Source organism: Bos grunniens, chromosome 17 (assembly GCF_055505025.1).
Source record: "Bos grunniens cultivar Pamir isolate PY7600 chromosome 17, Bosgru_T2T1.0, whole genome shotgun sequence".
Taxonomy (NCBI): domain Eukaryota; kingdom Metazoa; phylum Chordata; class Mammalia; order Artiodactyla; family Bovidae; genus Bos; species Bos grunniens.
This window is the reverse complement of record NC_141181.1, coordinates 53,606,765-53,619,326: the sequence shown is the minus strand read 5'-3', so window position 1 is coordinate 53,619,326 and position 12,562 is coordinate 53,606,765. Positions and strand designations below refer to the sequence as shown.

The 12,562-nt window shown below is 46.4% G+C and overlaps 1 protein-coding gene and 1 long non-coding RNA gene across 5 annotated transcripts in view; one reads left to right on the top strand and one right to left on the bottom strand.

The window, feature by feature from the left end:
• Nucleotides 1–12,562, top strand: part of MLXIP (MLX interacting protein) — a 60,423-nt gene that overhangs the window by 30,839 nt on the left and 17,022 nt on the right. The window lies entirely within an intron of this gene.
• Nucleotides 2,988–6,923, bottom strand: LOC147355390 (uncharacterized). The gene is made up of 3 exons (XR_015144464.1): nucleotides 6,143–6,923; nucleotides 5,378–5,837; nucleotides 2,988–5,133 (listed from the first exon to the last, which is right to left on the bottom strand). It is a non-coding gene; the product is annotated as an uncharacterized LOC147355390 (long non-coding RNA).

Here is a 12,562-nt window from a genome sequence, read left to right as displayed (position 1 = left end):
AAAGGTTAGAACTTGATAGATGTACCCAGAGCAACTTTAGTTAACTTACTGTAGTGTCACTGTGACCCTAGTCACATTGCCAAAGGTTTGGAGCCTTGAATGCAATAGAGAACAGATCCATCTTTTTTTTTTCTTAATAGTCAATGTTGACTTTTAAAAACGTAGCAAACACAGGACCTAATAAAAATGTAGCACATATTTGCACACTTTATTAGGAGCTTTAGCAGAAATAAACACTAACAAATTCCCCCCCCCCAAAAAAAAAACGTAGCCAATGCTTTTTAAAGCCTATTTATAGGTCTTGGCTACCTGAAGCGTGTCACCTTATCCTTTGAAATGCATCAGACAGCTTCAGATTTCTGTGCCTGTTAAGTAGGTTACGTAGCTGGCGGTACCTCAAAGATGGCTGATGATGGTGATAATAACAAATTCGTTTCTTGCCAGCCTTCATAGGAACTCAGAAACATTTGCAAGATGACCTATCCCGACTCTGTCTCTGCCAGCCAGTCCCGTGTCTCCAGGTGCGCTCTGGCTGGAGACCTCTGCCGATTTACGTCCCCTCTCTGCCAGGTGTCCGCAACCGGTGGTTTTTCCATTCTTCACACAGAAATCTTAACCTTGGTGAATACTTGAACCTGCTAATTACCTTTTCCCGTAGGCGAATGAAAGTGCTAGGGAAATGCCGTATTCTTTGAGGCTGGTACTGAATATAATCGAAACCCCTTACTTGTACCTGTGAGTTGGCCACTTTGATCAGGGTGAAGGCGGCAGTTACCGTATCAGCGAGGTGGGGCTGTGCCGTAGACAATAAAATGGGAATAGCGCTTGTGTTTGGGTGTGTAACCATGCGACTTTGTTTTGTTTTGCTGGCTTCACCTTCTAAACTTCCTTTTGACGTTAAGTGTTACGGTTAGAAATGAAAGGGACATGTGTGAAGAAAATTAAAGAGGGCAGTTTCAGATTTCTCTTTTTAAATAGGTTAAGTTGTTCGAATAAGTAGAGAAACAGACTCCATTCTAAGGCGGAAGTGACCCAGCCGAAATGGTTAGTGCTGTCCACAGTGGTGTATTTGTTAAGGGCAACTCCAATCAAAATGCCAGAATAGTTTTCTTTTGAGATTGGACACCACGACTATAAAGTTGGAACATGGAGGAATAAACAGGCAAGGATTAAAAAAAAAAATGATGGGGACTAACTCTACTTAGTAACGTGTATCACAAACTTCCAATTATTAAATCACTGTAGTACTAAGACAGGTAGACACGAATCAGTGATAGGAGGCCCCCTCAGAACAGACCTTAGCGTATATTATGACCAACCTAGATAGCATACTCAAAAGCAGAGACATTACTTAGCCAACAAAGGTCTGTCTAGTCAAGGCTATGGTTTTTCCTGTGGTCATGTATGGATGTGAGAGTTGGCCTGTGAAGAAGGCTGAGCGCCAAAGAATTGATGCTTTTGAACTGTGGTGTTGGAGAAGACTCTTGAGAGTCCCTTAGACTGCAAGGAGATCCAACCAGTCCATTCTGAAGGAGATCAGCCCTGGGATTTCTTTGGAAGGAATGATGCTAAAGCTGAAACTCCAGTACTTTGGCCACCTCATGCAAAGAGTTGACTCATTGGAAAAGACTCTGATGCTGGGAGGGATTGGGGGCAGGAGGAAAAGGGGATGACAGAGGATGAGATGGCTGGATGGCATCACTGACTTGATGGACATGAGTCTGGGTGAACTCTGGGAGTTGGTGATGGACAGGGAGGCCTGGCGTGCTGCAATTCATTGGGTCGCAAAGAGTCGGACATGACTGAGCAACTGAACTGAACTGAACTGAATGGAAGTGTCATCAACTAGTGAGGGAAGATGAGATAATCAGATAACCAGTCGGAGTTTATTTTGGTGAGCTGTGTAAAGAGCGCAATGAGTTAAATATAAAAATGGAAACCGTTTAAAACATAGGCACAAAACACCAAAAGAACTGGGGCGCTCAGAAGTGGTCCCAGGTGTTACATGTGAGAATGTGGCGTATGATGATGACAGTATTTTACTCCAAGGGGAAAGGTGGGTAATTGAGTGAACGGGTAGGAACCACTGACTGAAGCAGGATCCCAGTATCTTCATGACACCAACACAACTTCCAGATGAAGGAAATAACTGATAAAAATGTGAAGCTGTGAAAGAAGACATAGATATGTGTTTTCACCGTCTTGGGATAGAAAAGCCCTTTTAATTATGACACAAAAGATGGAAACATAAAAGACAGGACTTTACATTTTTGATTGTGTTAATGAACAATTCCAACTGAAAACAATAACAACCCAAAGCTCATCTTGTATGAAAAAGTTAAGTAGAGTGAAAAAGCAAAACAAAGCACCCTGAAAATAGTCAAGACGACATACTAACTCTGCCGTGTGTGCTGCGGACATTTCTGCCAAATTCAGAGCTCTCACACAACAGGAAAGGAACAGAAGACGTGCAGACAGTTAACATGAGAAACCCAAAGACCAATAAACATGAAAAGATACTAATAAGTCGGAACTGAAAAATGAGTGATCTGAATTTTTTTTGTTTGTAAGATTAGCAAACATCAATAATGACTAATATAAGCAAGGGTTTGGGAAGTAGGCAGTGTTCACTGCTATTAAGAGTGTAAATTAGTATAACCCTTGAAAGTCTTTGACTAAAACCAAGTTATAAATGTACACATACCCTCTGATTCAGGTTTCCAATTTCTAGAAATTTATCTCACAGAAACAGTCATGCCATTGCACAGAAATATAAGTAGCAATACGGTCATCTCAGCACTAATAGTGAAAAACAGAAGCAATGTATGTCCATTAATATAAATGAATGCCTGTTTATGGAAAAGTGGTTAGGTAGATTGTTTTAAATGTACACAATGGAATATTCTGTAACCAATAAATCTATACCCAACTATAATAAGATGTTCATGACCTGTAAGTGAAAAAAAGTAGACTATAAAACAAGATAATCCCATATATTTAATATTTTTTCATAGGTTTTAATCTGAATGTATGCATACATATACATAATCAAATATATATACATTACAGGGACTTCAGGCCAACTGCAAAGTGAGAGAGAACAGTCCACAAGACTTCCCCCACTTCTGACACCAACTGCAAGTTCCCAGAACCATCCTCGGGTCCTGTAATTGCTAGAAAGACACGCAGGACTCACTGAGCGCTGCTAGACTCATGGTTACAGTTCATCACAGGGACAAGATGAAATCAGCCAAGGGAAGCCGTGCGCAGGGCCGGGGCTGAGAGGGTCCAGGTGTGGTGCTTCTGTCCGCCCTCTGCCACTGGACCGCGTGACCTCCCCCCACCACAGTGTGTGACACTGCTCACCCGGGACGCGCACCTGAGTCTTTGGTCTTCAGAGTTTCTCCTGGGCTGGGTCACTGCCTGTGTGACTGACCTCTAGTCTCCAGCCCCTCCCAGAGACTGCCGATACTTCTTAGTCATCACTTCCTCTGGAGATTGGAACCACACGCCCTGCTCCCTGCTCCACGGTCCCCATCCTCATCACAAAGTGAGGTTGTCCTGAGCCCCAGGCACACTCAGATCCAACTGTTAAGCAGGACATTCCAGCGGCCTGGAGGTCACCTCCAACCCCCACGAGGCGAGGGCAAGGGCTAGACTTCTCTTTGGATAAGGTTATTTCTCAGTACACAGTGTTATCACCAAAATTTAAACAAGGGTGATTACTAGGTGGTGGAATTGCAGTTGACTTTGCTTTCATTCTTGGTACTATTCTGTGTTGTTTGAATTTTCTTTCAGTATGAGTATATAATTTATTTAAAAGTTAAATAAGACTAACAAAGCTTAAAAAGAGGTTAAAATGAAAAGTAAGTCTCTGGGTAAGGTGGGGGTGGACAGGCATGCATGCACGCTTAGTCGTGTCCCACTCTTCACGACCCCATGGGCTGTAGCCTGTCAGGCTCCTCTGTCCATGGGATTTCCCAGGCAAGAATACTGGAGTGGGTGGCCGTTTCCTTCTCCACGGGATCTTCCCCACCCAGGGACTGACCCTCTGTCTCCTGCATTGGCAGGCGGATTCTTTACAGCTGCGCCACTTATTCAGAGACATGCTATAAAAAGAAGTAAAGACCCAAACCTAGGGGAAACATTAGCAGAGGAGTATCACAGAGTGTTAATGTCATTAATGTTACAGTATTACGGATATAAAATAGCAAGAAGAAAACAACTAACATTTCAACACATGTTGAAAAGTGAGTTAAGATTTGTCGTCTAGGTAACAAGAGTGTCCCAAAGCTGGCTTCCTGCTTTTGAGGTCACGCTCCAGCTGCAGAAGATACCACGACTGGGGAAGGTGGGCGAAGAGTACATGGGATGCTTTATACCTTTTTTTTTTTTTTAACCTTCTGTGAGTCTATGTAATTATTTCAAAATAATAAGTTTTTTTAAAAACAAAAGGCACAGATAGCTCATCAAAGAGACGCATAGCTAGTACACAGATTTTTAAAAGCGTTTTACTGACAGGTTATACAGTTGAAGTCAGGCACCACTTTTTCCTGTTGTTAAGTCCAGTCCCATCCTCAGTCCAGAGGAGCCGGGTACACCTGGGTTCTGGGTTCAAGTTTACGCCCCTGGCAAATAGACATGTGGTTATAGTTTTAACTGGTGCCCTGCCTAGCATCACTGCTCCCGCCTAAAAGGCCAGTCGTGGCTCGAGGCGGACAGGAAACACCAGGCTTTCACACCCAGAAACGCACCTAAGACTGAAGTTCGGTGCTCAGCAACGTGCCCCAGACTTGGGCATCGCCTGCTCTGCGCAACCCGTGGTCCCAGGCTCCCCTAAAGAGGAGGGGCATCGGCATCCGTTTACCAAAGGTGGGACTCTGACAGCTCATGCCAGCAGTCCAGAAAGGGAAACCATCCTTTGCTCATTTGCTTGGCAATGGTGTAAGCGTGGTGGCGTCTGTGCCCAGGTGGGCGGCCTGGACACAGAGGGAGCGCTCAGGCAAGGACTTGAACCACTGTCCTTCACGTTCAGGGCCAGGGGAGTCACTGCTGCGGCCAGCCCGATTCTACCCGTTTCAGCTCCATCAGGGTGCTCTAGGTTTTGATTGTCACGGAAATGGTCACTCCCGGCTAAGTACACAAAACAGACAACCACAGTTCTCACAAACGTGCTCATACACGTGAGCAGACAACACCTAGACACAGGGGCACACCCGCACACGCAGGCACACTTACACACTCACACACACCATGCACACCACGCACACCACACCCATACCCATGCACCACACACTCATGCGTACACCGCACACATGCCCCCGAGACACACCTGCTCACCGCACACCACAGTAAAGACACACACACACCCATTCACCTTGTCAGTAGGACAGGCCTGGAATGAAGCGCTCAGAAGCCCATATGCCTGCCTTGCTGCCTCCTCCCTCTGAGCCTGCTTCGCCAGTAGGACTTTCTTTGAGTCTTAAAAAAGATGCTAAGTGCCCCAGGAGGGGGATGAGTTTGGGGTGCAGGAGATAGGACCCACGCCTGGGCGTGGGAGCAGGCCCTGGAAACCTCACAGGCGCTCCCTGGGCGGTGGCTCTGCTTGGGCAGGTGGCCCAGGGCGGAGGGCCCATGGCTCCAGGGCGATTCCCCTGAACACAGCGCCCTCCGCCTGCCGTGCCTCACGCGGGGCCGCTCCCCACGCCTCGGCTCCTCAATGAACCTTTGTCCGTCTGGAGCCTGTTAGTTTTGGCTCCTAGCAGCCCGTGGAACCAGGCCCAGATCCCAGGAAAAGCCAATGGAGACCGCTCTTTTGAAGAAAAAGAGTCAGAGTCCTGGAAGAGAGACCAGTCTAGCATTATTCACTCATTCGCTCATGTAAGAAACCACTTATTCACCATTATCCTCGTATTTGGATCTAGGGCACAAAACCGACTTGTGCACAAGTTTCGTATCTGCTCATGTGATGAATTGCCTTCTGTAATTAACTGGAAGCCCTGTAAGGCTTTGGACTGTACCTGGTCTTGTTCCCTTGTTTATTTTGAAGAAAAAAAAAATATATATATATATATATAAAATACATTCCTATGTTATATTTGAGCAGTAGAAAACAACAGTAAACAGTGAAAACTTAACTCACCGACTGAGGCTCCTTAATTCTTGATTCAGCTCTCCAAAGGAAATCACTGTTTCCTGTTACCTGTTTTCTTGTGTGTCTTCCCTGAGATTGACTGGACATTTTCTTCCCTCCTTTCCTGTGTGTGTGTCTGTGTGCACGTGTCTTTTGAAAATACAAATGGTGGCCACGCTGTGTATCTTCCACCTTTTTTTTTTTCTTTCCCACTTAATACATCTTGCAGATCTTGCTGTTTGTTAGGTACTTAGTGTTAGTCACTCAGTCGTGTCTGACTCTGGAACCCATGGTCTGTAACCCGCCAGGCTCCTCTTTCCATGGAATTCTCCAGTTAAGAAGATTGGAGTGGGTTGCCATTTCCTCCTCCAGGGGATCTTCCCGACCCAGGGATCAAACCTGGGGCTCCTGCGTTGCAGGCAGATTTTTTACTGTCTGAGCCATCAGCACATGTAAATGTTTGTTGTTCCCAGCCTTTTCCTCCCACCGACAGGGCTGTAGTTTAATGTCTTCTATTTATGTCTTTGTGTCCGTGTGCAGATGGGTCTGGAGTAGAGTCTACTCCTAACCGTGGGATTGGGAGTTGGGGGGATGCGCGTTTGAAATGTTGATACACAGTTGGCCACTTGCCCTCCGAAGGTCACAGTTGTTTTTGCCCCTCATCACATCCCGTCCCTGGTGCCAGTGTAACCATCACTCTTCGCTTACCAGAATTCTGAGCTGACTGGGAAATCAAAAGTGGAGTCAGTTCACAGCAGCACTGTTCACAATGGCCAGAACATGAAACAACCCAAATGTCCGTCAGCAGATGAAGGAGTAAACAAACTGTGGTCTCTCCATCCAGTGGCACGTGATTCAGCCATGAGAAGGGAGGAAGCACTGACACATGCTGCAGTGTGGGTGAGCCTCGAAACTATTGCGCAAGGTGAAAGAGCCAGAGTCACAAGGCCGCGTATTTTATCATTTGGTTTATGTGAAATGTCCAGAAGAAACAAATTCACAGAAACAGAAAGTAGATCATAGTTGCCAGAGGCCAGGGGAGGAAGTAACAGGGAGTGACTGCTATGGGTACAGGGCTTCCTTTTGGGGTGAGGAAAACAGCACTGAAACCAGCAGTGATGGTTACATAGCATTCTGGACAGACTTCATGCCAGTGAACTGTGCATTTTAAATGGTCAAAGTGGTAACTTTTATTCTACATATATTGTCAGTTCAGTTCAGTCACTCACTCGTGTCCGACTCTCTGTGACCCCATGAACCGCAGCACGCCAGGCCTCCCTGTCCATCACCAACTCCCGGAGTTTACCCAAACTCATGTCCATCGAGTCAGTGATGCCATCCAGCCATCTCATCCTCTGTTGTCCCCTTCTTCTCCTGCCCCCAATCCCTCCCAGCATCAGGGTCTTTTCCAGTGAGTCAACTCTTCGCATGAGGTGGCCAAAGTACTGGAGTTTCAGCTTCAGCATCAGTCCTTCCAATGACCACCACAAAAAAAGGTTCAGCAGATGTTGGCCAAATTATCCCCTGTATCGTTGATCAAGCTGCAGACGTGACTTGTCAGGGAACCCCAGACTGTCTTTCTAAGCAGCCCCAGGCAGCCCAGAACTAGGAGAGGCCTCCCCCACCCCAGGCTCGCTCTCTAGGCGTGGAATGGGAGGGACATGGGCCCTCAGGAGACAGCTTGTCCCCAAGAGGAAAGAAGGGGCTGCAACCCCCATGCCAGTCCCTTCTTCTACAGTCTTTAGCACACCAACTCACCCTCCCTGAGGAGGAGACAGATCTAGGAATGTGTTTTTGTTTTTTAATAAAAATTTTTTGAAGTACAGTTGACTTACAATGTTACATTTAATTTCTGCTGTATAGCAAAGCGACTCAGTTATACACACACACACACACACACACACATATATGTATTCTTTTTCGTATTCTCTTCCATTATGGTTTATCTCAGGATATTGAATATAGTTCCCTGTGCTATGCAGTAGGATCTTGTTTATCCATCCTGTCTATGCTAGTTTGCGTCTGTTAATCCCAGACTCCCAGTCCTTCTCTCCTCCACTCTTACTTCCCCGATGGCAACCACACATCTGTTCTCTGTGAGTCTGTTTTTCTTTCATTCGTGGATACGTTCATTTGTGTTGTATTTTAGATTCCACATGTAAGTGATGTCATATGGTATTTGTCTTTCTGACTTACCTTCGCTTAGTATGATGATCTCTATTTGCATCCATGTTGCTGAAAATGACATTTTAATGGCTGAATAACATTCCACTGTGTGTATGCAGCACGTCTCCTTTATCCATTCATCTGTTGATGGACATCTAGGTTGTCTCTGTGTCTTGGCTATAATAGATAGCGCTGCTGTGAACACTGGTGTGCGTGTCTTTTCAAATACTAGTTTTCTATCGGGGTATGCCCGGGAGCGGGATTGCCACGTCACGTGGGCCTCTGTTTTTAGTTTGTTTCCTGAGGAACCTCCATGCTGTTTTACATAGTGGCGGTGCCGATTTACACCCCACCAACGGTGTACGCAGGTCCCCTTTCTCCACATCCTCTCCACGTTTATTATTTGCAGACTTTTTAATGATGGGCATTCTGACTGGTGTGGGGTGATACCTTATTGTAGTTTTGATTCGCATTTCTCTAATAATTAATGGTGATGAGCATCTTTTCATGTGCCTAGTGGCCATCTGTATGTCTTTTTTTGAGCAGTATCTATTTAGATCTTCTGCCCATTTTTTGATTAGGTTGTTTGGTTTCATTTTTTGTTGTTATTAAATTGTAGGAGCTATTTGTGTATTTTGGAAGTTAAGCCCTTATCAGTTACATCATTTGCAGATATTTTCTCCCAGTCCTTAAGTTGTCTTTTTGTTTTGTTTATGGTTTCCTTTACTGTGCAAAAGCTTGTAAGTTTGATTAGGTCCCATTTATTTATTTTTGCTTTTATTTCTATTGCCTTGGGAGACTGACCTCAGAAAACATTGGTACGATTTTTGTCAGAGAATGTTCTACCTATGTGCTTTTTTAAGAATTTTATGATGTCTTATATTTAAGTCTTTAAGCCATTTTTGAATTAATTTTTGTGTGTGATGTGAGGGAGTGTTGTATTTTCATTGATTTATATGCGACTGACTTTCCCAGCACCACTTGCTGAAGAGGCTGGCTTTTCCCCCTTGTGTATTCTTGCCTCCTTTGTTGAAGATTAATTGCCCTTGGGTGTATGGGTTTATTTCTGGGCTCTGTTCTGTTCCATTGATCCATATGTCTCTTTTTGTGCCAATACCATGCTGTTTTGATTACTGTAGCTTTGAGGTATTATCTGAAGTCTGGGAGGGTTATGCTTCCTGCTTTGTTCTTATTCCTCAAGCTTGCTTTGGCAGAACTGGGTCTGTTATGGTTCCATTAAAATTTTTAAGATTATTCTAGTTCTGTGAAAAATGTCATGGGTATTTTGATAGGTAATGCTTTAAGTCTGTAGATTACTTTGGGTAGTATAGGCCTGGGAACATTTTGCCAGTGGGATTCCAGGAAGCATGAGGAATGGTGAAGAAGTAATACCTTACAAGCAAATATGGTTGCATGACCAAATGAATGGACTCCACCACTGTCTGGGCCCTACCTTGGAGCCTGTGCCTGCTTTCTTTTGCAGAGAATGCTCTGACCAGGAGTTCAGAGCTCATCTTCCCTGGAACCAGCAGAACCCCAAATCCCCACCTCAGTTTCATCCTTACCCGTTCTTAATGCCAGCTCCTGTCTGTGCAAGGCTTGTATTTTAATTTTCATTCCAAAGCAGTCTCTTGCCAGCCTGCCAGAGAATTCAGTTTGCCATTCCACTCAGCAGCAGTTTCGAGAGAGAGTTTGTTGTGCTGTAGACTTCCTGCCTGGTGTCATGAACCTGTCTTCTAGGAAGGACGGCCGTGGTAGGGGGTGTGTGAAGACTTTTCTTTATGGAAAAGTTTAGCTTTCACTTAGTCATTCCATATTTAATCACACCTCCCACCTGCCGGGCACTGTGCTCGGATGAGTCAGACCCAGACCCTGGCCTTCGCAGAGTCAGATTGGGAGAGTAAGGGGTGAATCCAGGGTCCCTGTTCTAACCAGGAAGCCCTGGTGTTGGTGTGGGGGGTGATGTTTAAGAAGGCAGGGTTGGGAGGTAAGGCCAGAGGAGGTCTTTTGTTTATGGAGGGCGAAACCAGTAGTCTCGGAAATTTTTTTTCTTTTTTACATTTTAAAATTTTATTTGTTTGTACCAGGTATTAGTTGTGGCACGTGGGATCTTTGATCTTCATTGTGGGCATGTGGGATCTAGTTCCCTGACCAGGGATGGAACCTGGGGCCCCTGTATTGGGAGAACAAAGTCTTAGCCACTGGACTACCAGAGAACACCTCAGAAATTTTAATAATGTGTTTCTGGTTACACTTTAAAGAAGGAATATAGCAGAACCCTGAGTTAGGCGCAGAAGCATCCCAGCCAACCATGTCTGGAAGCCGAGTTAAGCTAGGGTGGGGTTTTGAGGGGAGCAGAAGTCTGCCCATGGGTGCTTTGTGGGAATCCTGCTCTAGGGATCCCTGCCAAGGAACTGCCCATTAGAACTCCGTAGAGCAGCCTGTCTTATACATTCCATGGGAAACTAGACTTGGGGTGCCTCCACAGGAAGGGTCCCCGCCCTTGTCTGTGGGTGCCTGCGTGGGGAATGTCTCCTGTCCTCATCGAGGGTTAGCAGTGACGTCACATCAAAGGCGGGAGAAGCCCTTTCCATAAGGAAACGTCTAGATGTGTGTCCCGCATTTTTCTAACACTTTGCATGTGCAGTTGAGTTGCCGTGTGTGGGTGAGTGTCCATCAGCCATCGCCTCTGCTTTCACCCTCTCCACCTCTCTGGGCGGTTTAGGTTTTAGTTTTGGTTTCAGACTTAGCTTGTTTGTGTCAGCTGAGCGCCGCCTGTCGGCTGTTGAGGTATTACAGAAGCCTAGGGTGATGGGTGATAGCCGTTGGACATAAGGAGTGAACATCCCTAGGGTAGAAAGAGGCAGACGTCTAGCAGTTTGGGGGGAAGAAGATGAGAACCCGAGAGTTACTTTATCAGAGTGGGTTTCTAGCCTCCAGGGTCTGACCTCTCTCTGAATCTTCCCACCCGTTTCATGGTCAGTAATTGAAGATGTCGGTGTCATCTGACTTCTCTAAGACGCTCTTATGCTCTCATCAGCCACTACGTAAAGTAAGGGTGGGTTTATATTTAAGCCTGCTGGTTTGTTTTGTGGGTTTTTAAAAAAATATTCTTTCGAGGTTACCTCTGCTGTGTGTCTTAAGAATGTGGCTGCGCATGTGTGCATTTAATCCTTCTTAAAACGCTCTGGAGGCAATGGTATTACTGTGATTTTACCCAGGCAACTGGCATGTCAGAGGAGTTTCGTGGCTATAATAGTTCACTTCTAGTATGCAGTTGCACCACAGAGACTCAGAAACACCAGGCTGCTGGCTGTTGAATGTGGGTGACAGCTGAGGTCGAAGTGCCTTTGGACTGGGGGAACAAGGGCAGAAAGGCATGTGACTGGCTTAAAGCCCCTGACCCTTTGCACTGAGGCTGCTGCTGTCTGTCTGACCCTCCAGTTCTCAGAGGACTTGCTGTGATGTTTTCTCTGTGGGGTTCTCAGCCTTCTCTCCGACAATCCACAGCCTGGCCTGGTGCTGGGTTGGAAGATGGGGCATGAGATTTGCCAAGAGCTTCTGATGAAGAAACCAGGTGTTCAGGGTTGGGGAGCGTTTATTACTTAGGCGCTCTCTTTGAAGACCCCAGCTGTTGTGACTGCTGGCACATCTCTGCTTGTCACATGGCCTCTGAGTGGCTTTGGAGAAGGGGGCAGGGCTGTGGCCTGCAGTGATGTAGAACTTACAGAACCCCTTTTGGTATGGACCAGAAAGAGTGCCTTGCCCATCTCAGCCATCTGGAGAGGGGAAGCCCTATGCCAGCGGCTCAGAGGTGGCTCCTGGCACAGCCCGTGGAAAACCAAACCATCTGAGCAGGCTGTGCCACCAGGGAGTGTCCCTTGCCTGCCACCAGCTTTGTTGGCAAAGGCTCTTTAACTCAGTCAGTGAAGGATTATTGCGCGAGCCCCTGTGTTGTGCTGAGTTCGGTGCTGGGTGGTTAGGGTGGGGATACTAGAAGGGCCCTCCCCTGAGAAGCTGCAGTTTGGCGGCCGGAGGTGTGGAGACACATTGCTGTACGGGGAGTGGATGATTGTGTCCTTGAGGTGTGAACAGCGCTCAGAGATCCTAAAGGGGCTGGCAGCAGCCTGGGAGAGGCCACTGCCGGCTTGGAGGAGATGGTGTTTGAGCATCACTTGGAAGGATGAGCAGCTGGCCAGGGGCAGAGTGAGGTCCGTGAAGAATGGGGACTGCCAGTGCAGGGGCCTGGAGGCAGGAGAGGGC